This window comes from Dermacentor variabilis, chromosome 2 (assembly GCF_050947875.1).
Source record: "Dermacentor variabilis isolate Ectoservices chromosome 2, ASM5094787v1, whole genome shotgun sequence".
Taxonomy (NCBI): Eukaryota; Metazoa; Arthropoda; class Arachnida; order Ixodida; family Ixodidae; genus Dermacentor; species Dermacentor variabilis.
The window spans coordinates 138,131,567-138,154,376 of NC_134569.1; the positions used below are offsets into that span (position 1 = coordinate 138,131,567).

At 51.0% G+C, this 22,810-nt stretch overlaps 1 protein-coding gene across 1 annotated transcript in view; it reads right to left on the reverse strand.

Moving 5' to 3' along the window:
* The window catches only part of RhoGEF3 (Rho guanine nucleotide exchange factor 3), a 438,348-nt gene that overhangs the window by 283,609 nt on the left and 131,929 nt on the right, over positions 1-22,810 (reverse strand). The window lies entirely within an intron of this gene.

Sequence of the window (22,810 nt, forward strand, 5' to 3'; positions counted from 1 at the left end):
TACCGACCTCTTGACGGCGCTTCATTGAATGCGGTGTTCTAATCGAGAAAGACACTGTACAAATGCAAGTCATTAAACTCTTACGCTCTGTAAGTAGTGCATGTAGATCACTGTTCAATTTAATAAAGCTGGCGATTGGTGACACTTTTACTGAGTATCCTGTTCGGTAACCCTTAGTCGTTGCACGTCATGTATGCCAAGTGCCTACTGTTTAAATTACTTTGTGAAGCTGCTAATTTGGCAGGGTAAAATTTTATTCACCGATTGCTGGCTTTCAGCCAGCGTCTAGGCGTTACCTAAAGGTAAAAGGCACGGTACTAAAAGCAAATCTAGAAACCAAAATAAAGATTTTGAATTAACAGCCGGATTAAGCAATCCCCAGTACGCGCTGAAATTACAATAAGCAAAATATTTGCCCAGTATTAGCTACACGAAACAGTGATAGGAATGTGTGCAGATACAGTATGTAGCAAAATGAAAAACAGCATGGTGTCATGCGCGCACAGGCGAAAATGAACACGTCTCACTCGATGACCGCGCATACTCGCTGTCAAAACGTTGGAGTGAGGAAGCGTGGCAGCAACAGCGAGCGAATTTACCTTCGTGATGCTTCTCGCTTCAACGCGAACCAAGCGGCAAGAACACAGCGCACACGAAGGTACCAGCACTCGGCGCACTGGGTCCCCATCCTTCAAGATGGGGACACACCGCGCCATACGCAGCCGCCACCGTAGAACGCTCCTCTACCCGCTCACCCCGGGGCCTTACACGCCATGGAGGAAGATGGCACGCTACCTCCCCATTTTCCTCCTTTGTGCGCGCGAGATTGAGCCACCAACGTCGGCTCACTCTGGCACGCTTTCAATCGCAGCCACAAACATACGGGCCGCGGCGACGATGTTATCGCAGTTGGACTTTATGCGGAGCATCACGGCGACGCCCACGACGGAAATGTGCCTGGAGTGTCCATATAGTTGCTATCGCGATAAAACCGCATGCAGCACACAATCAAAATCGCCATTCAGTGCTATTACGCGGTTAGAAAACCGACTAGCTTGGGTGAACAAAAACCAGCCCAACGAAGGCAAAAAGCACGTCGACCGTAATTCCGGCGCATTTTCAGCTTGCTGAAAATGCGCCGGACCACACCACACCGCCGAGTCCGCCGGCATGGTGCGTGCGTGGTGCTCAACAGAACACGAGAAGAAGCCAGTCACATTTTTCGGGCGCGCTGGTTCGCCTGTAGGGCAATGGTAACTCAGACGGAGTAAGCCGAGCGAACGTAACAAACTGCGCATGCGCACAAACAGCAACGCGAGCTACAACGAGAAGGCAGCGCTGGCCGAAGACGTGCTTCGCTTCGGCAGTGGTGGTCGATCCGCCCCTGATGAAGCAGCGAGCGAGCCCCGCCGAAGTCGGCACACCAGCATAGCGCGGAAGTTCAGTGGCCGAGCACGCTTGGCGGATCCGCACCTCGTTAGCGGGATCGCCGGCTGCGGTAACGCGAGAGCAAGAAAAAGGGAGAAGTAAATAAAGCGAGCGTTAGCTATTCGATGCCTAGGTGCCGAGGGTACGGAAAAAATGGAAGGAGGTTGCGCAGCCGCGCAAGGCACCCAGGGACTGGAACTATGTGTTCGTGACAGTAACGAACATCGGTTTTTCTTCCAAGCGGTGGCTGCTCATATGAGAATCAGGAAAGCTTCCGCCTTGTTGTGCACCTACTGGAAGACACGCGTTACATGTTACTGACAGAAAGCGCGTTACCGCTTCTACAATTCTACACAGCCTTTGAGTCAATAAACCACTTCCTTTGCAGCAATAACTATAGATTCCGCAAACGTACCAGAAACGAGAACCACTTTCGTGTCTCGGGTAAGAGATGGAGGTTTCACCCGATGAGCGCCGGTAATCCATCCGCGATATTACGCGAAATTGATGTCACGCGCGGGACGATTAGCAGCCCGCAAATAAAGAGAGAAGCCATCGCTGATCTGCACACAGGTGACAACGCATTTCTCCAGCAGACGGGTAGCGCAAATTATCAGCCAGCAGAAACCTCATGCCGACACCCGCTTTAATCACACACTCAAATATTTTTTTTTTTAGATCTGCGATAATGGAGAATAAATCAATCGCGCACAAACGTTCAGACGATCTGACCTTTCTGTTCAATAAGCGGCCTCTTCACATGTCACTCAATATCACGGTTAAATCGAGCAAGAATGCAAGAATTCCCGGATACTTATATGCGCGAAAGATCGCTTACACATGAATGAGGAATCGGCGAATATAACTACGTGTCAAGGGCAAGCTGAAGGGTTCGCCGACACTGCAAATTACATTGGAGGAGCCAATTAACGAAAGGAAGAAAGAAATCAGAAAAAGAAAGAAATCAAACATCGGCTAGAAACCCATGACCTTCGCGCAGCCCTCGATACGACATTGCAGTGCCCAAGGACGATAGTCTCGAAACAACATGGTCTCTCCGGCGCGGCTTTTTTGCCTAACCACACAAAAATATAAACACAGCTAGCACTCCATTCGGCGCTCCTACTAACGCGCGGAAGCGCGTGAGCAAGCTCCGGCCCACCCGCTGCGGCTACGTTTCGTGATTCCGCCGAAGCTGAACTCGATCCATCGGACTGATTAACACCCGAAGTCATTGCCACACGTGCACAGGATATCCGCTCGGCCCATGCCCTTTTTGCATAAACTGCGACACTTCCAGCTTCCTCGCCACTTTCACTCACACTGCATCTCTGTTTGCACCACTATTCCATCGACGAGCTCTCTTAGCGCAGGAAGCGTACAACAGCCCGTGTACTCCAACGATAGTGATCGCCTGAATACGTGTAGGGCTTCGCCACTCGAAAAAAGAAAAGATAACAATAATAAGCAGGGAGAATGACTCACACACAATGACTAACAACGCCTAGCGATTGCCTACGAGATAGACGTAATGTATCGAGAAGGCATCGTCGCAGGAACCTCGCTCGAAGTGGCATGCGCCTCATGTTCCGTGCAGCTGAGTCGGATGTGTCGAAAGCGTCACGCATGCGCAGCGCGTTGGCGCCAACGGGCCCGTACACTCTACACATGCATGCATAAGGCCGCATACACGTGGCAACCGCGCTTCCCGCGAATCGCGATGCGCGCTCGGAAAGCGCCGTCCACGTGATGCCGTGCTTGCGCGAGTGCGTGTCGCGGTATACTGTAGTTTATTAATGCGTGTCAATGCATATGCGGACTCGGCGCAGGTGTTCGTCAGCGCAAACGCACTTTCTCCGGGGGAAGCAGGCGTACATGTACCCTATAGTGGCGCATGCTATATAGGTATCGCTGTCGCAAGCCGTTGAAAACACTTTTTTTTATCCTCCTACTACTGGAGTAGCAGCGAGCGCTAACACACACACACACACACACACACACACACACACACACGCACACACACACACACACACACACACACACACACACACACACACACACACACACACACACACGCACACGCACACGCACACGCACACACACACACACACACACACGGTCAAGGACAGCACCAAGTGCGAGAATTGAGCAATAAAGTCGGAAACAGCCTCCACCTCTTCTGTACTTTCTATACAATAAGAACGAAAAGATCCGTCAAGCGAGGACGTGAAACAGGCTGCGCACGTGCTTTTTTGGGGGGAAGAGGGGGGAGGGCGATGCAAGGAGCCGCGCGTGGTCTGTAGCGCTGTAGCAAAAGAACTGTGCGAATCCCACGCACTGTGGGAATCGACGTTACGCGAAGCATTTTGCATGCATTTTACAGGGTATGCAGCAATTTTTGGGGGCTTCCGCAAAGCGTTACCAGGTTGACCAACGTGTTTGTGCAAAGCCAACATGCGTGCGAGTGACGCCAGCAGCAAGACGACGACGACCACGGTAGCGATTGCCTGGCTTCTACGAACGATCAAATTCATGTGAACGAGCGACACGGAGGTGCGAGATGGGTAATACACGCAGACACTTAAGGTTCACAGACGACAGCGCATGCGGTATCACTTGGCAGAAACAATCGGCTGACGGCGACACTGCAGCGCAACCTTAAGCACTTGTCCTTATATATATATATATATATATATATATATATATATATATATATATATATATATATATATATATATATATATATATATATATAAGGACAGGGGCTTAAGGTTGCGCTGCAGTGTCGCTATAGCTAATATGTAATATGAGTTGTAATTAGCTATTGCAATTAGCTAATGATATGTAATCAATTATTAGCGACACTGCTAATGCAGTATCGCTAATAGCTAATTAGCTAATGAGCATATATATATATATGTATATATATCTTAGCCATTCGCACAAGTGGCCTGGCGCAGCTCTCGCTCGTCTTGGCCGAGCCGTGATGACCCTATACCACAGTGGAATTGGACGCAGCATTTTCGTTCGCGGACACTATGTGCACCAGGAAAGAGCAGGCCTTGTTTCATTCAGCGGCCTGGCAATTCGACGAGAAGGGCCGTGAAAGTCCGGTAAGCGAGCTTCGGGGGGGAAGGAGAACGCGGCGCGTTGCCGGTGCTCGGAATTCAACGCTCGTGGAAAGCTTGCTTTTCAATCGCTGTTTGAACAGATGCTACTACCCGGCGTCCTGCTGCTGTCCGAGATGCCGGGCTCTTCTGACGAGTGCCGCCTGGCTCGAACGCAGGTAGCGCACGCGAGAATTGGAGGGTGCACTCGGATTACGAAGCTTGACTGACGATGCAGCGACCATCGTGGCACCACGAGGCATATATATAGCCATCGGGCCGAGTTAGCTTCCGCTTATGCTGAAATTATGGCGCAGTTTTCTTTTTCGATATTAAACGATGAAAATAAATGTACGAGTAATCCATAGTTACTTAGCGTGTCTGAGCGTGCGATACCACTCGAGATTACCGGAAGACGTTTCCTTTAAAGCGAACGACAGCGCAGCACATATAGACAGCGCGGTGTCGCGCCGCGCCGGTGTCACCAATGTAGTGTTAAGTTGAGCGCTATATACACAGCGCCTCACCCGATCTCGGAGGAGACAAAATCACGTACGGCGACTGCAGCAACGCTTCGCATACCGGCCAGAGGGCGCTACGAAGTTTCGGTTCGTCACTTCAACGTCACCGACACAGGAAGGACGCGAGGGATTTGAAGTAAACAAGCTGACTATAAAACCGATTTAACAACGAAAAAGGCGGACGCTCCATGCACGAGCATAAACGCTATCCGAGAACAGGCATATGTCGTTCGTTTTATTATTATTATTATTATTATTATTATTATTATTATTATTATTATTATTATTGTTGTTGTTGTTGTTATTGTTGTTGTTGTTGTTGTCGTCGTCGTCTTCTTGACCTTTAACAACTGCTGAAAACATGTCGGGCGCCCCTATAGCTTCTGTGTCTGCAACGTTCTGGCATTCAATCGCGCCGGCCTGTCCCACGGCTGCGCTGTATAACCAACGGCTCGCGCGTCGAAGCAGATAAAGCTCGCACACAACTGGCGCGCATCTGTCGTCGGCGCATTCCGCCTACGAGCGGAGATTAGAGGAGCGGCAAACATGTACGGGACCCACCGCCCCCCGAGGATATATATGCAGGCGCCATCTGCAGGTGTTGCACACCGACGCACGTCCAAGGGCGTCTATCTGGCGCGCCTCTGCACCGGACGCGCACGGAAACGGGCGACTCCTCCGCGCGCTGCGGCGCGACAGGAATCCGAGCGTATACATATATATCGTAGCTGTCGCCAGAGAAAAAAAAAAAAAGAAGAAAAACCAGGACGCGGCATTCAAGACTAGACGCGCTTGGTTAAATCAAGAAATTAATTCGAAAGCACTGAATACGTCCTATGAGGCAGAAAAGCCCGCGTTGTCCGCAACGAGTGGTAACGAAAATCATCGCCATCAGTGACGTCGTCGGCATCTTGTATGAGCCCAGTAGGAACAGAATTAAAGCTGGAACAAGCAAGGTGACGTAAGGTGGAGTAAAGCGAATTAAGGTGGATTAAGGTTGGCACTAATTAGAGCAAGGTGGATTAAGGCTGGTACAAATTATAGCAAGGTCGATTAAGGTTCGTATAAAGTATAGCAAGGTGGGTTAAGGTGCATTAAAGTTGATTAAGGTTGTTACCATTTAGAGCAAGGTGGATTAAGGTAGAGTTGTGAAGGACACGTCACAATGTATGATGTCACGTGTCACGTACCGTAACCAATTAAGTAGATAATCTGTAATGTTCTCGCATTCAAATCACGTAAGGGTGGTTAAGTGACTAAATTATTTTTCTTTAATAAGAGTCTGCGCGCGACACAGGTGCTAAGTTCTTCAGACGCACCTTAACATACGGAGGCGGAATGAACAATGCCTAATCGAAGCTACGTTAAAGGGAAACTAGAGGATAATATTAAGTCAACGTGGACTGCTGAAATACCATCCCAGAAACCGCGATACGTTTGTGTCGTACGAAGAAAAGACTTATTTTGAGAGGAAATGCGTTCTGAAGCGTCCGCGTACCTCTAGCGCAGTTCAAATCGCCCGCCCTCCGATCGAGGAGTGGCGACGTCACATGGTCTCATAGTGACGTTGCGCCGTCGATGAGTAAAACAGCGCCCGCAGACGGCGCTACGGCCTTTCTGCGCAAAACGAAAACACGCGGCCAGACACAGAGCCAAGACAGAGCCAACGGCAGCGCGAAAGCGGAACTATGGTGGCTAGCGGAAGGGAAAGCGCGCGACGATAAGCTGGTTCTTTAATTATGACGCCAACTTTGACGCTCGTCGCAATGGACGACACTGACAACGACACATTGGCTCGCGATGCTGGGCTCGACTTCAGCGATTTAGGCACTGATGGAGGTGACCTGCTGCTGAGGGCTAGCGCTGCCGGCGTCGTTGCGTACTACTACGACAGAAACTGTATGTCATGGCTGTACATATTCGCACATGAGCATGTGCGCACATGTGCATATTCGCACATTTGTAGTTTTTCCTTCGTGAAAACCAAATGCCGCATTCACCGCCCCACCTTCGACTTGCACTTGTTCTTGCGCTTCGGAGAATGCAGGCAAGACCGACAGAACAGCCCTACGGGAAAGCATTGCTTTGAAAGGCACTCCACACGACTTCAGTAAGTCTGCGTTGAACTTGTAATCCTCTGGACAAAAGTCCAGCGAGCACACTATGCGATTTTTCGGCGTTTTGCCAGCGCGCTGTGGCGGAGGTACGACACTTAGAACGACAGAAAGCTGAGCTAGTTGGTAAGGATTCATTATGTAAAAAATAAGTGAGGCGTGCAGACAGGACACAAGAGTAGAGAAGTGGACAACACGAACGCCGTGACCTATAAAACACGGCGTTCGTGTTGTCCACTTCTCTACTCTTGTGTCTTGTCTGCACGCCTCACTTTTTTGCATAATGTACGACACTTAACCACTTCGACCAGAGAGGTTCACTCGTTGGCACACAGTGATAAGTAACGTTGGATTCGCCGCTGCAACTGCCCTTGGCCAAGTTCCGCGGACTGTTCGCGTACTCCACGACATCACATGGACGTGGCATTCTCGCTGCTTGTCCCAAATGCAAGTTTCCCGAGCCAGCAGAACCAGCGCAGCACGACGCGGTAACGAAACAACTGAAACTCCAAATCGCGCGCGGCGCAGAGTCGAACGCGCAGAGTCGAACGAAAACGAAACCTTTCGACCACCCATACTACTGAAGGATAACGTAAAAATGTTATTTTTTTTCTTAGAATCCAACAGAACTAGACAAGTAGCATTTTATTCCGTCTTATAACCTAATGAAATGATCTTTTTAAAACGAGTAGTTGAGTAGCGACATAAATTATGATGAGTGCCTACATCATCGGGCCATTACCGGAATGTCGCTGGGGGGTCTCAAATCGCGTCATGCATTCACCACAATTTCTCGGTTATTAAAGCTCTGTTCGCGATTATATAGACGCCTTAGACTTTCTAGAGCATTGCTTTATCACTTTAACTTGACTTCATAGTAACCTTTGGTGTCCCTTTAAGCTTGAGCCAGTCAATGCTCGTCACCGGTAACGAGGTAAAGAAAAAAAAAAGGGGCCAGGGAGTGGGAGGTTACCGCCCTGAACCTTCGCGGTGGTTTATAAGAGACGCCATAATGGAGCGCTCCAGATTAATTTTTACCACCAGTGTTACCATCGGCCATAGGGGGTAGTGACCTTCTGGCCTCTCCTGCACCACTGCGACGAACCGCTTCGTGAAGCTAACAATGCGTACCACTCGAACAGACCTGGGGCGACAACAAGGCGAGACACGTTTGGAGGATCGAGTGTTGTTTGTTGGTTCACTGTCGCCCTCACGGACGATGGCAGCAAGAAACTCCTGGGAAAGGGTGTGCTACGGCGTTTTCTCACGGATTCCGGTAACCGCCACGGTCATTTGACATACGCTCCAGCTGACCGCTGGGTCATACCAGGGACCAATACTTTCCAGCTTGAGTCAAGCGTGCCAATCCCTGTCTACGAAGCTCCCTTCATTTCTGTGGTGTTCAGTAAACTAAGCTGCGGGAGTGATTGAGTGAACCCTCGCCCTCAACGCGGGCCCTTCGATGACTCTGGACGCTCCGACTGGACGAAGTGGGAAGGCAGATTTCCCTGGCCTAGGGATCTAGGAGGACAGAGGGAGTTTAAGCAGACTTGTTCGGCTCCTGAGTGTGCTTCCCTTCAGTCAGGACAAACTGATGAGTTGTAAAGTTCTCTATTCTTAACGTGGATATTGTTAATAAATCTAGTGCTCGTCGTTCTCGATGAGAACATGTTCCTCCCTTCAACAACATCCTTGGATGAGTCAGACGACGGCATGGGCCAGCTACCCCATTTGACGTACCTCCCCCTCCCCGCCCCCACGCCTCCAACTCTTGCACCGAAGTAGACAAGGGTTTTCGCACTTCGCCCCCATCGGAATTCGAACATATGCGGCCTCGTGCTCCGCAGCATACCAAACTACCGGGGGAGCGTACGTCGCTGTAGAGAGAAGAAAAGAAAAGAAAAAAATGATAACCGAAGCGAAAAAGAATCCGCACGGTTTGACAATCACGAATCAAATCCGGGACCCCTATATCCAAAGACCGGCGCTATATATGGATACGTTGAAATATATATATAGGCTGCGGGTTCATCAGCGTCAGCACATGATCTGGTGATTTGTAATAATGCTGGTACAGGAAACGCGCAGAAACACAAAACGAAAAAGAAAGAAAGAAAGAACAAGGGACAACGAAGAGGACTTGAGACGAGGGGACGACTAACTTTTCAATGAGTCTGGGAGTCGCACGAGAGCTAATTACGATGACTCGAACAGGAAACCATTGACGTCACTGCTGCTGCTACAAAAAAAAAAAAAAAAAAAAAAATTGCAGTCCCAATAGACACATTCGAGCGTCCTAGTTTAGCACACGCAGGCGGTATAGTACCTTCGGCGGTTTTCGATATACCTAATATTTCAAAGACAACATCACAAGCAGTTTTCTTAGACATAAAAGGAGCTTATGACAATGTACTGCACGAAGCCATTCTTGATGCCCTCAGTAATTTAGGCATCGGCGGCCGTCTCTACATGTGGATTGAAAATTATCTAGATGGTCGTACAGTCTTCATGTCCACGAATGATGGCGAAACGACAAGACACGCTGTGGTCCGTGGAGTGCCTCAAGGAGGAGTTCTCAGCCCGACTCTTTTCGATGTTGCCCTTATTGGCCTTGCGGAAATAATTCCTGATACAGTACGCATCAGTACCTACGCAGACGACATATGCATATGGGCATCCGCAGTCACGCGACCGCAAATTCGTGCCAGATTGCAGCAAACTGTTTCTTTAACATCTCAGTACCTGCAGTGCCAAGGACTGCAACTGGCTCCAGACAAGTGCGCTGCGATAGCGTTCACACGGAAGCTTATGTGTTGGTATCCAATTATGATCAATGGAAATGCCATCCCACATGTCACCTACCACAAATACCTCGGCGTTGTCATTCACCACGGTGTTTCATGGTCGAAACATGTGGCAATGTTAAAGAAAAAAATTAACTGGGCTTGCTCAAGTTTTTCGCTTTCTGGCCGGTATGAAGTGGGGTCAATCTGAGCATTCGCTACTCCGGCTGTACCAGGCTCTCTACGTCGGTTACATTCGGCATAGCCTGCCAGTTTTATCAAGTAAGAGCCCGTCATGTTTGCGTACGCTGGAAAGTGCCCGGGCACAGATGCTGAAAACATGTCTCGGTGTTCCACGTTGCACCTCAACCCACGGAACAATTGAGGAGGCTCGCGTCACCCCTTTACCTGTCTACCTACGATGCGAACCTCTTCGAGTATTCCTGCGACTGCTTTGCCGTCATAGACGCCATCCCTTGTCGACACTACCCGATATACGGCCGGACTCCACTTTTTCAAGAGCCGTTAAATGCCAAGAATCTGCCATACCAGCATACTTTGCCCCGGCTGACCTTCGACATATGCCCCCATGGGTAATCTCCAAAATACCGGTACGTCTATCTATTCCCGGAATTTCTAAAAAATCGCGAATACCTACCGTCGGCCTCAGACATATAACACTTGAATATATTTCGAAAGAATATGACTCCTCGGTGAGCGTGTATACAGACGGATCGGTCTCGTCGTATGCGTCTGTTGCGGCTTTCGTCGTGCCTGCGCATCAAGTCATTCGACGGTTTCGTCTGCATAACAAGACGACTACAACATCTACGGAACTAGAGGCAATCAGAGAGGCCATTCAATATATTTCGTGACAGCCTCCTCAAATATGGACAGTCTTCAGTGACGCAAAATCGGCTCTTCAACTACTTAGAGTGGTGTTGACAGAAAGCGCTTACAGAGTGTTGGCTCTTCAAACTGCCGAGCTCTACACTTTAGCGCAAGAAAACGGCCACCACATCACATTTCAGTGGATTCCCAGTCACTGTGGTATACAAGGCAACGAACTGGCCGACGCCGAAGCGAAGAAAGCACTCGAAGAACGAGAGTCACTGCTTTCAATTCCTCTTTCAAGAGCGGACGCCAACTGCCTCCTCTCCAGTGTCATCCGAAAATTGACAGCAAAGCGCTGGGACAATCCGGATAATCGCCACAGACGACTCCAGAGATTGGGCCCCACCATGAATTTTAGGCTACCACCGAAAATTCAATGGCGCTGTGCCAGTCTTCTGCACAGACTAAGGCTGGGGGTAGCGTTTACGCGCGGATACGCGGATAGACTCATGCGACGCACCGAGTCTCCACACTGTGAGGTGTGCAATGTGACTGAGACTATAGGTCATGTGCTTTGTGACTGCCCTAAGCACGTGGAAGAGCGTGGAAGGCTGGACAACGACCTTACGCGTCTCGACAACGCACCGCTGTCGGAGGACGTTATTTTATGCCCTTGGCCAGATGCTCAATCGAGTTTCAAGGCCATCCAGGCATTACTGAACTCTTTACAAATTACGGGCTTGGATTGCAGACTTGGAGCATGCCAAATTGCTTTCCATATGTTCTACATCTTCCTTCTACCGTCATCGTCACCCATCATGCACCTCTTTCTTCCCCTCTTTCTTTCCCTCTTCAACTTCCGCCAATGCCGAGTAGCTGGCTAGAGGAATGTACCTCAGGCCTACCTCTCGGCATTTCGTATCATTAAACTTCTCTCTCTCACACACACAAGAAAGCTCTTGCGAGTCATGTCTAACGGCGGCCGTGCCGAGAGCCGCAACACGTTTGTGCCTGATTACATGCGTACGCGCGCGCACATGCATGAACGCACGCACGCACACACTCCCTGAGGTACGTGGCAGCTTTTCCGCACCAAGCACTCTCGTCTTCGAGAAAACAGTGTCAAAAGAGACGCACATATTAAAGGTGGAAGCTACCTTACGCTATATGAAGAGTTCCAAAAGGTACGTTTAACTTTCTTTATATATATATATATATATATATATATATATATATATATTCTCGGTACGGTTTACGCCAGAGACAGCCCCGGCTTCGTTCAACACAGCTCGAGCAGAAGCGAAACGCGGAGAAGCGTCGGTCGCCGTCGCGTGAAATAGAAAAGCTCGCGGCGGAGCAAGCGCCACGACGCTTTCAGCAAAGCTGGAGACTACTATAGTGAAGAACTATACTGGAGGGGCACGCCGCCGCGCTTTCCGTTCACTCGTGTGCATACCCTACACGGCGCAAAATCGGCGCACGGAGACAAAGAAAAGAAAACGAAGAAATGAGACGGATAACACGGAAAAGTGCTCAGATGCCCCAAGACTGCACCCGCGCCGCTTCATCGAGAGCAGTTTTCAAAGCGCCTCGAAGGCAAACAGAACGCGCGACCCAACGCAGCGTACCGCGTGTGTGTACGCGTGTGCGTGCGCGCGCGTGTGTTGTGCTGCTTCCGCTTCTGACCGCGCGCTCTATGCAGGCCTCGCTCACTCGTGCGGATGCCGTTAAAGGCTGTCCAACTGTGCTCTCGCGCAGACCCGTACCCACACACACATACTCTCGGCGGTAGTTTACTCTATGTATAGTACAGAGAAGATGAAAGGAAGCACAACTCAGCCACAGGATGTATATACTGCCCGAATCGAACAGAACTTACTTATTCTTCCTTTCTCTTTTTCGCCCGCACTTTTAAAAGCAGCCTGTACATACGCTTTCTTATCGCTTTCATTCGGTGCATGCCCCTGTTCATTTGGTCCTTCCTTTCTGTGTTTATTTTTTTTTCATAGCCAACATATAGAAGGGCACACGGAGGCGTTTGCTGAAGCCCGCGGGAGCCTGCGCACTCGAACTCCGCATTGCGGGACAGGAAACCGCACCTGTCAGCATCGCGAATCACGACTCACACTTGTACAAATAACGGGAAGTCCAGAGGGCTCGCTCAGAAGAGCACAGCCATATAGGCCTATAACACCGCTCGTCCTATGTCCGAGTAGTACATTAGGGAGACGCAATGTATAACCAGGACTGAGCACGAGGTCGCGGCATCGAATCTCGGCCACGACGGCCGCAGTTCGATGGGGGCGAAATGCGAAAACACCCGTGTACTTAGATGTAAGTGCACGTTAAAGAACCCCAGGTGGTCGAAATTTCCGGAGTGCCCCACTACGGCGTGCCTCATAATCAGAAAGTGGTTTTGGCACCTAAAAACCGCATAATTTTGTATAACCAGGACCCTGCTATAACATTTAAGTATACACCCGCTATTCCTGCAACATTTTCCCATTCGTTTTCTTTTCTCTAACGAAAAAGACATCCTAAGTCTAGTGGTAGATTGCGGTGTACAAGAAAGTTTAAGCTACAGTAGCCCATGTCCACAAAAGCAAATGCTATATTGGGAATCTACTATTTCCCTTCAATGATACTCGCGTCGCTCGATCTGTCCCTATATAGGGGTCGAGATCACCCTGTACGCTGTTAGGATCGGCCTGCAGCTATTTCAGCCCGCTGAACGTGTTCGGATCCAACCGGGTCGGTGGCGCACTTCAGAGAACCGCGGATAACCGGCAGCCACGTGGCGAGGGGTCAGCTCAGGGGAGTTCTCGAAAGGAGGTAATTAGCGGAACCTCCCCATGCGCTTTTCGAGACACCAGACAATGTGCTACCCGCGCGCTACCCGGGGCGGCTCTACGAAGCTCTACGGCTCTACGAGTTCTACGAAGCCCCTCTGACGTCGGCTCCGGGCCATTGCACCTATGTGTGCGTGTGTGTGCGTGTGTATGAGCCCTCATCCTCCTCCAAGTCGAGAGCCCGCCTACTCCAAAAGGGCGGGTCATCTACAATGACGTCGAACTATGACGCCGAGCGGGGTGCATATAAGCAGCGATTGTCGGCTGCTAGAGTGTGCTCGTTGTCGTGCTCGAAGTGTACTCGTGAGCTGTGTGCTCGTAAGCTGCTTGCCGTATGTTCGTCTTGCGGGCTCCATTTGGGAGTCACGCTAGACTGTCGATGTATCTCATGTTCAACTGTAAATAACATGTAAATAAATCCTGCTCTCTTAAGTCCAGACGAAGAGTCAAGCTCCTTCCTACAGCTACGACTGCCAAAGCTTACATCTGAATGGCAGCGGTGAGATCGGCCTACAGCTCGTAGATCGTCCGACAACTCTAACAAATGGTGGCAGCGGCGAGATCGTCCGACGAATCTTACAACGCAGACTGAGTACGTCGCAGCTCACAAATGCTCATTTAAGTTGTACGACTGTGCTCATGCAAAAACAGCGACTACTAAAATATCCCACGGTAAAAAATAAACGTATCTTATTGGATCAGGAAACAGAACTGCGAAACGACGATGTTTACGATCGAGGACGTTCTAATTGCGACAGTGTGGCGGCGGGAGACCCACCATCGAACGAATAATTATCATCAGGACCTAGCGAGCCAGGGGGAACACAGAGGCAAGCTTTAACATCGTACGACAGAAGCATAAACACGCGCTTGGAAAAAGAAAAAGAGAGAGAATCTGGAAGCGCAGTGCGAAGCAGGCAAAGGAAAAAAAAAATTAATTAGTAAAGAGGCCCGATGATGGACGGCACACCTGGAGGCTTACCCAAAGTTTGTTGCATTTTTTTGTTTTCCCTGTGGAGACCGCGATTAAAAGCAATTTTTAACTGCCAGGATACGACGCCACCGACAACCCTCGGCTCGCGGACACGGCGTGAGAGAGAATCAAGCTTGAGCGAGGCGCTGGCTGCGTCCATCGTCTCGCTCTCGCTTCGTGAGTGGTTCGCAGCTGTGCACTGCATACAAAAATTGTTCATAAGGACGACAACTGAGCAGGGCACGCCTAAAGTAAACAAAGTCAACGAAAACTGTGCACATCCAAAAGAAGGAAACGCTTCCACGAAGCCTCCTGCAAACAGAGAGAGAGAGAGAGAGTTACAAACACGCGCCCACGTCCCGTTCCCTAGGACGGCTTGTAGAAGAACAAGCGCACGAGGCAAGAACTAAAGCGAATCGTTCTCTTTGCCTCAAACGAGCAACGTTTTCCCAACATTGCTGCACACAGTACGCTATATATAAAGGCCAGGCTTCAATCCTGCGCAGCGTTTTATGCATGCCATCAGCGGAGAACGTGCACACATGCCTGGGAAACGAGTTTTTCTGACCAACCATTTATGGCGCAGCGGTTGGATAGAAGGGGACGCGTTACCACGAGATGGGAAAACAAAATAAGAAAAGCGAACTTCGGAGATACGCTGAAGAAATGTCCGTGCCTTCAAGGCGAAGTAGGCATTCCGCGAATAAATACCTAAATAAATAAGAGAGAGAGAGACAGAGACGTAAACAAGGCAGGATAGAGCAGAAGCGGCCCATCGGCGGCGCCCGGTCTGACCATCGCAGAGCCATAAACCCACAAGCTGCAGCACTAAAAGATCCCCAGCAACTCTGCTTCGTATACATACGTCCACTGCGTCACTGCAAAATGACACCCCTACCCTCACCCTCTTCCAGTCCCTCTCCCACGGCAGCAGGTGCAACTAGACGGGCATCGCCGGAAGATGGGCTTCAGGGAGATCGACAGCGCGACCAACCGTTGTTGCGTTTCGCCTGCGACACGTGGTTTTGCCGGCGCGACTGCGGCGGGGCGGCAGACATTTTGGCCCGATCGTCGTCGCCGCAACACTCATCGCCAGGTGTTTCCAGGCGCGACTGCGGCGATGCGACCGCCTAGGGATCATCCTCGCATTCCAGTCATTGTGCCCGAAACAGGCGATGCCAAAGCAGGGATCTCATTCCAGTCATTGTGCCCGAAACAGGCGATGCCAAAGCAGGGATCTCGTTCCAGTCATTGTGCCCGAAACAGGCGATGCCAAAGCAGGGACCATCCTCTCATTACAGTCATTGTGTCCGACCGGCAGCGCCACGACAGGGTGCTACGAGATCGTGCTCGACATGGTGCTACGGCATCGCTACGACAGTGTGCGTCACCATTAGCCCATTGTACATTCACGTGCTCGTCTTTTGAGGGGTTCCTTCTTGCCCTCAACTGCGAGAGTATAAAAACAGCTGCCCCCGGACGCAAAAAAAGAGGGCTCCGATTTCTTCTGTTGAGTGAAGTGCTCTCCCGTCTCTCTACTACGGTCAAACCTGACCGCCAACTCTTTGCGATGTTAAAATAAACAAGTTGTTTCGTTGTTACCAGTCGACTCATGCTTTGCCGGGACCTTCGGATGCTTCCAGTTGTACCCCAGGCCGCCAGGCCAACGCTACCCTTGGGGCTTGCGACCCAGGTACAACCACGGGCGTCAGCGCCGAGTTCCCAACAGATCGTACCAGCAGTCAGATCCAAACAACTGGTTGGCAGCGGTGAGATCGCCTCCGACTTCAAACAACTGTCTGCCAGCGGTGAGATCGCGACAACGGAGGCCAGCAGCGAAGAGATGCAGTTGACTGTATGTTGAGCAGCTCAACGACGATCCGGGAGCAGTGCAACGAGCCCTGTGTGACGACTGGTTGCCTGCAGCGGAACGACTGCGCGGAATTCCTGCCTGCGAGGTTTGGTGAGTGCGGGACTTTCTTCTTCTGAGCTTTGCCAGGCTTTTTGTTAGTGTCAGAAACAGAGCTGGTAATTGTGGTTGTCGTTGCTGCCGGGTTAGTTTGCGGCAAGACAATAGTAAGCAGTAGAGAAAGCAGCATTCAGAGCAGCCATGGATTTGAAGTCGTTGCGCAAACCGAAATTGTTGGAGCTTGCAAGAGAGTTGGGTCTGGATGTCTCAGACAAACTCAGAAAACCAGAACTGCTAAAGGCTATTCTTGAGTTAGAGGCTGAGGATGACGAGCTGTCGGAATGCCTTGAGACTATTGAAGAGAGGGAGACTGCAAAAGAAAAAGAAGAGCGTGAACGTAAAGAACAGAAAGAGCGAGAGCAACAAGAGCGTGACCGTCAACACGCTTTGGAAATGAAGCGTCTTGAGGTAGAGATGGAACGCGCTCGTAATGGAAGTCAGGCACACGGTGCAGGAGAACGAGTATTGTTCAAAATGACTGACCTGATGCGGCCGTTTAAGCTTGGAGAGGACATTGGTTTGTTCCTGGTTAACTTTGAGCGAACGTGCGAGAAGCAGGGGTTCTCTCGGGAAACGTGGCCACAGCGCTTGCTCACTTTGTTACCCGGCGAGGCGGCCGACGTAGTCGCTCGCTTGGATAGAGAGGAAGCAGAGGATTTCGACAAAGTGAAATCGAGTCTTCTAAAAAAGTACCGGCTGTCTGCGGAGGCGTTCCGTCGGAAGTTTCGGGAAAATGAGAAAGGCAGAAGTGAGTCATATACAGAGTTTGCGTATAGGCTTATGTCGAACATGCAGGAGTGGCTCAAAGAAGAGAAAGCGTTTGGTGACCACGATAAAGTTCTGCAGTGTTTCGGGCTAGAACAGTTTTATAGTCGGTTACCTGAGAACGTGCGATACTGGGTCTTGGATAGGCCAGACGTTTGTACGGTGGCTAGAGCCGCTGAGCTAGCCGAGGAGTTTGTGACGCGTCGGGCTCGCGGAGCTAAGGACGGTCAAAAGGGTGAATTTGGCTCGAAGTTCGAGAGGCCGAAGTTCACACCCATGAGAGCAAAGGGGAACACGCGTAGTGCGGATGCGAGTGGAAGCAGTGCGACCGAACCTAAGGAGACGGCGGCAGCCGAAGCCGAACGCAGAAAGCGGTTCGAGATGAGGCGAGCGGGCGTTTGTTATACGTGCCAGAAGCCGGGTCACTTTTCGGCGCAGTGTCCGGAAACAACACCAAAAGTTGTGTTTTTTTCAATAGGCAGCACTGACGAGAACATGAAGCTTCTCGAGCCTTACATGCGAGACCTCCTCGTGAACGGGAAAGAGTGCCGAGTGCTTCGCGATTCCGCAGCTACGATGGATGTAGTTCACCCATCTTACGTAGAACCCCATATGTTCACGGGCGAGTGCGCGTGGATCAAGCAAGCCGTGGCAGCTCATAGCGTGTGTCTGCCAGTAGCAAAGGTGCTTATTGAAGGACCTTTCGGAGCGCTTGAGACGGAGGCGGCAGTGTCATCTGTGCTGCCACCCCAGTACCCGTACCTATTTTCAAACAGGTCCGATCACCTCCTGCGCGAGAAGGGGCTTTTGTTTGGTGAAGCTAGTGTTCAGGCCTTAACCAGATCGAAGGTTCGGGAGCTCGCTGCAAAGGCGGTAGTTGCGGGGCCGACGTTATCAAACAACGAAAAAGGGTCAGAGGCGCAGCAAGCTGATATTCAGAGCACGCCCGAACTGAATAAAATTGAGTCTGTAGCGTTGAAGGCGCCAGATACTGGAGAGGAAAATCCCGATTCGGGAAAGTTAGAAGAGCTATCTACTGATTTGCTCATCGCGCCTACGTCAGACGGACTTGATAGGTTGCTAAAAGTCAGCCGGTCGGCTTTGATAGCCGAGCAAAATAAGGATGGCAGCCTGGAAAACGTGCGCTGCAATGTCAAAGAAGGTATCGCCAGGAAAACTGCGCGTTTTGTGGAAAGGGGTGGAGTCCTGTACCGGAAGTATCTAGACCGCCGAGGAGTGGAGTTCGATCAGCTGGTCGTGCCTCAATGCTATCGTCAGGATCTGCTGCGCTTGTCACACGGGGGTTCGTGGTCCGGACACCTAGGAGTTAAGAAAACTAAGGACCGTCTCTTGCAAGAGTACTATTGGCCAGGGTGTTTTCGGGACGCAGACCATTTCGTGAGGACATGTGACACTTGTCAGCGGGTGGGCAAACCAGGGGACAAATCAAGGGCGCCGTTGAAATTGGTACCTATCATAACGGAGCCTTTTAGACGGCTCGTTATTGATACAGTGGGACCTCTGCCGGTAACAGCCACGGGGTACAGACACATTTTGACTGTGATCTGCCCAGCGACAAAGTTCCCTGAAGCAGTGCCGCTTAAAGAACTCAGCTCAGTTGAGATAGTTAATGCACTACTGTCCATATTTGCGCGAGTTGGTTTTCCTGCGGAAATCCAATCAGATCAGGGCACAGTGTTTACTAGCGCTTTGACGACAACTTTTCTCGAAAGGTGTGGGGTAAAGCTGCTACACAGCTCAGTGTACCACCCACAGTCGAATTCCGTTGAGAAGCTCCACTCCGTCATGAAGCGCGTGTTGAGAGCGTTGTGTTTTGAACATCGAACTGACTGGGAGCTGTGTCTGCCTGGGGTGATGTTTGCTTTAAGGACCGCGCCGCATGCGGCTACGGGGTTTTCGCCAGCTGAACTGGTGTACGGTCGCTCGCTTCGATCTCCGCTTCGCATGCTTCGAGAATCATGGGAAGGTAGGGGCGACGACCCAGTCGTGGTGGAGTACGTACTTAAGCTCCTCGAACGCTTAAGAAGGGAACAGGAGTTGTCAGGTGAAGCAATGACAAAGGCCCAGCAGAGGGCCAAGGTTTATTATGATCGGACAGCCAGGGCCCGTCGTTTTGAGGTTGGCGATGAGGTCATGATATTGCGCACATCGCTAAACAACAAACTAGACGTGCAGTGGGAGGGCCCAGCACGAATTGTTCAGAAACTGTCGGACGTTAACTACGTGGTAAGTCTGCCAGGAAAGCGGAAAGCACAGCAAGTTTACCACTGTAATCTGCTCAAACCTTATAGACAAAGGGAAGCAGTGGTGTGCATGATGGTAAACGTTCCTGAAGAGCTTCCGGTCGAGCTTCCGGGACTAGGCTCAGTGACGAACAGGGAAGACACCGGTCAAGTCATTAGTGACCTTATCAGTAAAGCACCGCTGTCGCCCGAGCAGAAAACCGAACTACACCAGCTATTACAAGAGTTTCAAGGTCTGTTCTCTGAGAGGCCTGGTAGGACTTCTGTACTTACTCATGATATAGAACTTACCTCCACAGAGCCAGTACGATCCAAGGCGTATCGGGTGTCACCCCGCCAGAGCGATATTATGGAGGCTGAGGTAAAGAAAATGCTACAGCTCGGTGTTATTGAGGCAGGTGAGAGTGATTATACCTCCCCTTTGATTTTAGTTGAGGTACCGGGCAAGGAACCTCGTCCTTGCGTCGACTACCGCAGGCTTAATTCCATCACTAAGGATCAAATTTATCCGATCCCTAACATCGAGGAGCGCCTTGAGAAAGTTAGTAGCGCTCAGTTTATTTCCACCCTAGATCTTGTCAGGGGTTATTGGCAGGTTCCACTTACAGAAGAGGCTAGTAGGTATGCGGCGTTCATTTCACCAATGGGAACATTCCGTCCTAAAGTGTTGAGTTTTGGTTTGAAGAACGCGCCATACTGTTTTTCAAGTCTCATGGATAAAGTGTTGCGGGGACAGCAAGAATTCGCTTTACCGTATCTAGACGACGTAGCGATATTCTCCGCATCCTGGTCTGAGCATATGGCACACTTGCGGGCAGTGCTAACCCGCCTGCGCGAAGCGGGCTTGACAGTCAAGGCTCCTAAGTGCCAGATAGCACAGGCCGAGGTTGTCTACCTCGGTCACGTGATTGGTCAGGGTCGTCGCCGCCCCTCTGAAATAAAAGTGGCCGCTGTGCGAGACTTTCCGCAACCGCGCACAAAGACCGATATTCGGTCGTTCTTAGGTGTCGCCGGCTACTATCAGAGGTACATCCCTAGGTACTCTGATATCGCGGCTCCCCTGACGGATGCTCTAAGAAAGACAGAGCCTCAAACAGTCGTCTGGGACGAGACAAAGGAAAGAGCTTTTAGCGCCCTAAAGAGTGCCCTAACAAACCAGCCTGTGCTACGATCGCCAGACTATACAAAAGGGTTCATTGTTCAGTGCGATGCTAGTGAGCGAGGCATGGGCGTTGTACTGTGCCAACGGGAAAAGGGAGAAGTAGAACACCCCGTCCTGTATGCTAGTCGTAAGCTGTCCAGTCGTGAGCAGGCGTATAGCGCCACCGAGAAAGAGTGTGCGTGTCTCGTGTGGGCCGTTCAGAAATTGTCATGCTATCTAGCCGGCTCGAGGTTTATCATTGAGACGGATCACTGCCCTCTCCAATGGCTGCAGACCATCTCTCCCAAAAATGGCCGCCTCCTGCGCTGGAGCCTCGCTTTACAACAATATTCCTTTGAGGTGCGTTACAAAAAGGGGAGTCTCAACGGTAACGCCGATGGCTTAAGTCGAAGCCCCTAACGTAGGAATCAGCCTCAAAATTGTTGGTTACTGATGTTTTTCTTCCTGAGGCAGGATTTTTTTTTTAACATATTGCTTTTGTTTAGTGTTTCAAAGTGATGATATGCTTTCTAGTGCAATTTTTCAATTTGTGGACGCGTTCTGAGTGATGCTAGACTACTGTAAGGAACTAGGCAGTGGTATAAAAAGGGGAAAGAGCCTGGCAGGGCTTAGTGAGGGTTGTGCCGTGCTTGCTGACTGAGCGGTTGAGTTTCAGCGTAGTTCTAACGCTTGCCGGGAACGAGAACAAAAATGTGAACTCTCCCGAAGTCACTTTGCAGTGTCCCGTGCGAACCTGAACAAGAGAACGAGGCCTTCTCTGTGCGCTGCGCTCAAGAAACGTCGAGGGACGCCCGACTTCGGTTATGAGCATCATCGAGCGACATCCCTCCGGACAGCGGATGCAGTCCCCTGTCCATCGGGATCTCCTTCCCCCGGCGGGGCGGTCTGTTGCGTTTCGCCTGCGACACGTGGTTTTGCCGGCGCGACTGCGGCGGGGCGGCAGACATTTTGGCCCGATCGTCGTCGCCGCAACACTCATCGCCAGGTGTTTCCAGGCGCGACTGCGGCGATGCGACCGCCTAGGGATCATCCTCGCATTCCAGTCATTGTGCCCGAAACAGGCGATGCCAAAGCAGGGATCTCATTCCAGTCATTGTGCCCGAAACAGGCGATGCCAAAGCAGGGATCTCGTTCCAGTCATTGTGCCCGAAACAGGCGATGCCAAAGCAGGGACCATCCTCTCATTACAGTCATTGTGTCCGACCGGCAGCGCCACGACAGGGTGCTACGAGATCGTGCTCGACATGGTGCTACGGCATCGCTACGACAGTGTGCGTCACCATTAGCCCATTGTACATTCACGTGCTCGTCTTTTGAGGGGTTCCTTCTTGCCCTCAACTGCGAGAGTATAAAAACAGCTGCCCCCGGACGCAAAAAAGAGGGCTCCGATTTCTTCTGTTGAGTGAAGTGCTCTCCCGTCTCTCTACTACGGTCAAACCTGACCGCCAACTCTTTGCGATGTTAAAATAAACAAGTTGTTTCGTTGTTACCAGTCGACTCATGCTTTGCCGGGACCTTCGGATGCTTCCAGTTGTACCCCAGGCCGCCAGGCCAACGCTACCCTTGGGGCTTGCGACCCAGGTACAACCACGGGCGTCAGCGCCGAGTTCCCAACAGATCGTACCAGCAGTCAGATCCAAACACCGTGTACATGTCGGCACAGGCCTCGCCGCCACCAGCCCCGGGGGCATAAGCTCCGCAGATGGGAAGGCTACGGCGTGTCCGAATGTTGCCAAGAGCCTTTCGCGAGGACTTATCTCGGGCCCCGCGTGTCGCGGGAACATATATGACATACGCCTCAGGGAGCGCGAAAGAGCGGCGCCCAAAACATCGACCGCCTCGAAAGAGAGACCAACCGATTCCTCCTACGCGTCCGCAAACACATGGCCTGGTCGGCTGGTGAGGACAGCATATCCGATCATGCGAGCGTACAGCACAACGAGGAGCATAGCACTCTGAAGGCAGCAGAAAGCCGGCACTTTAGAAGAGAGGAGAGGAAGCCGAGTGTTAAAAAAAAAAAGGAGAGAGAACGATCTACGAT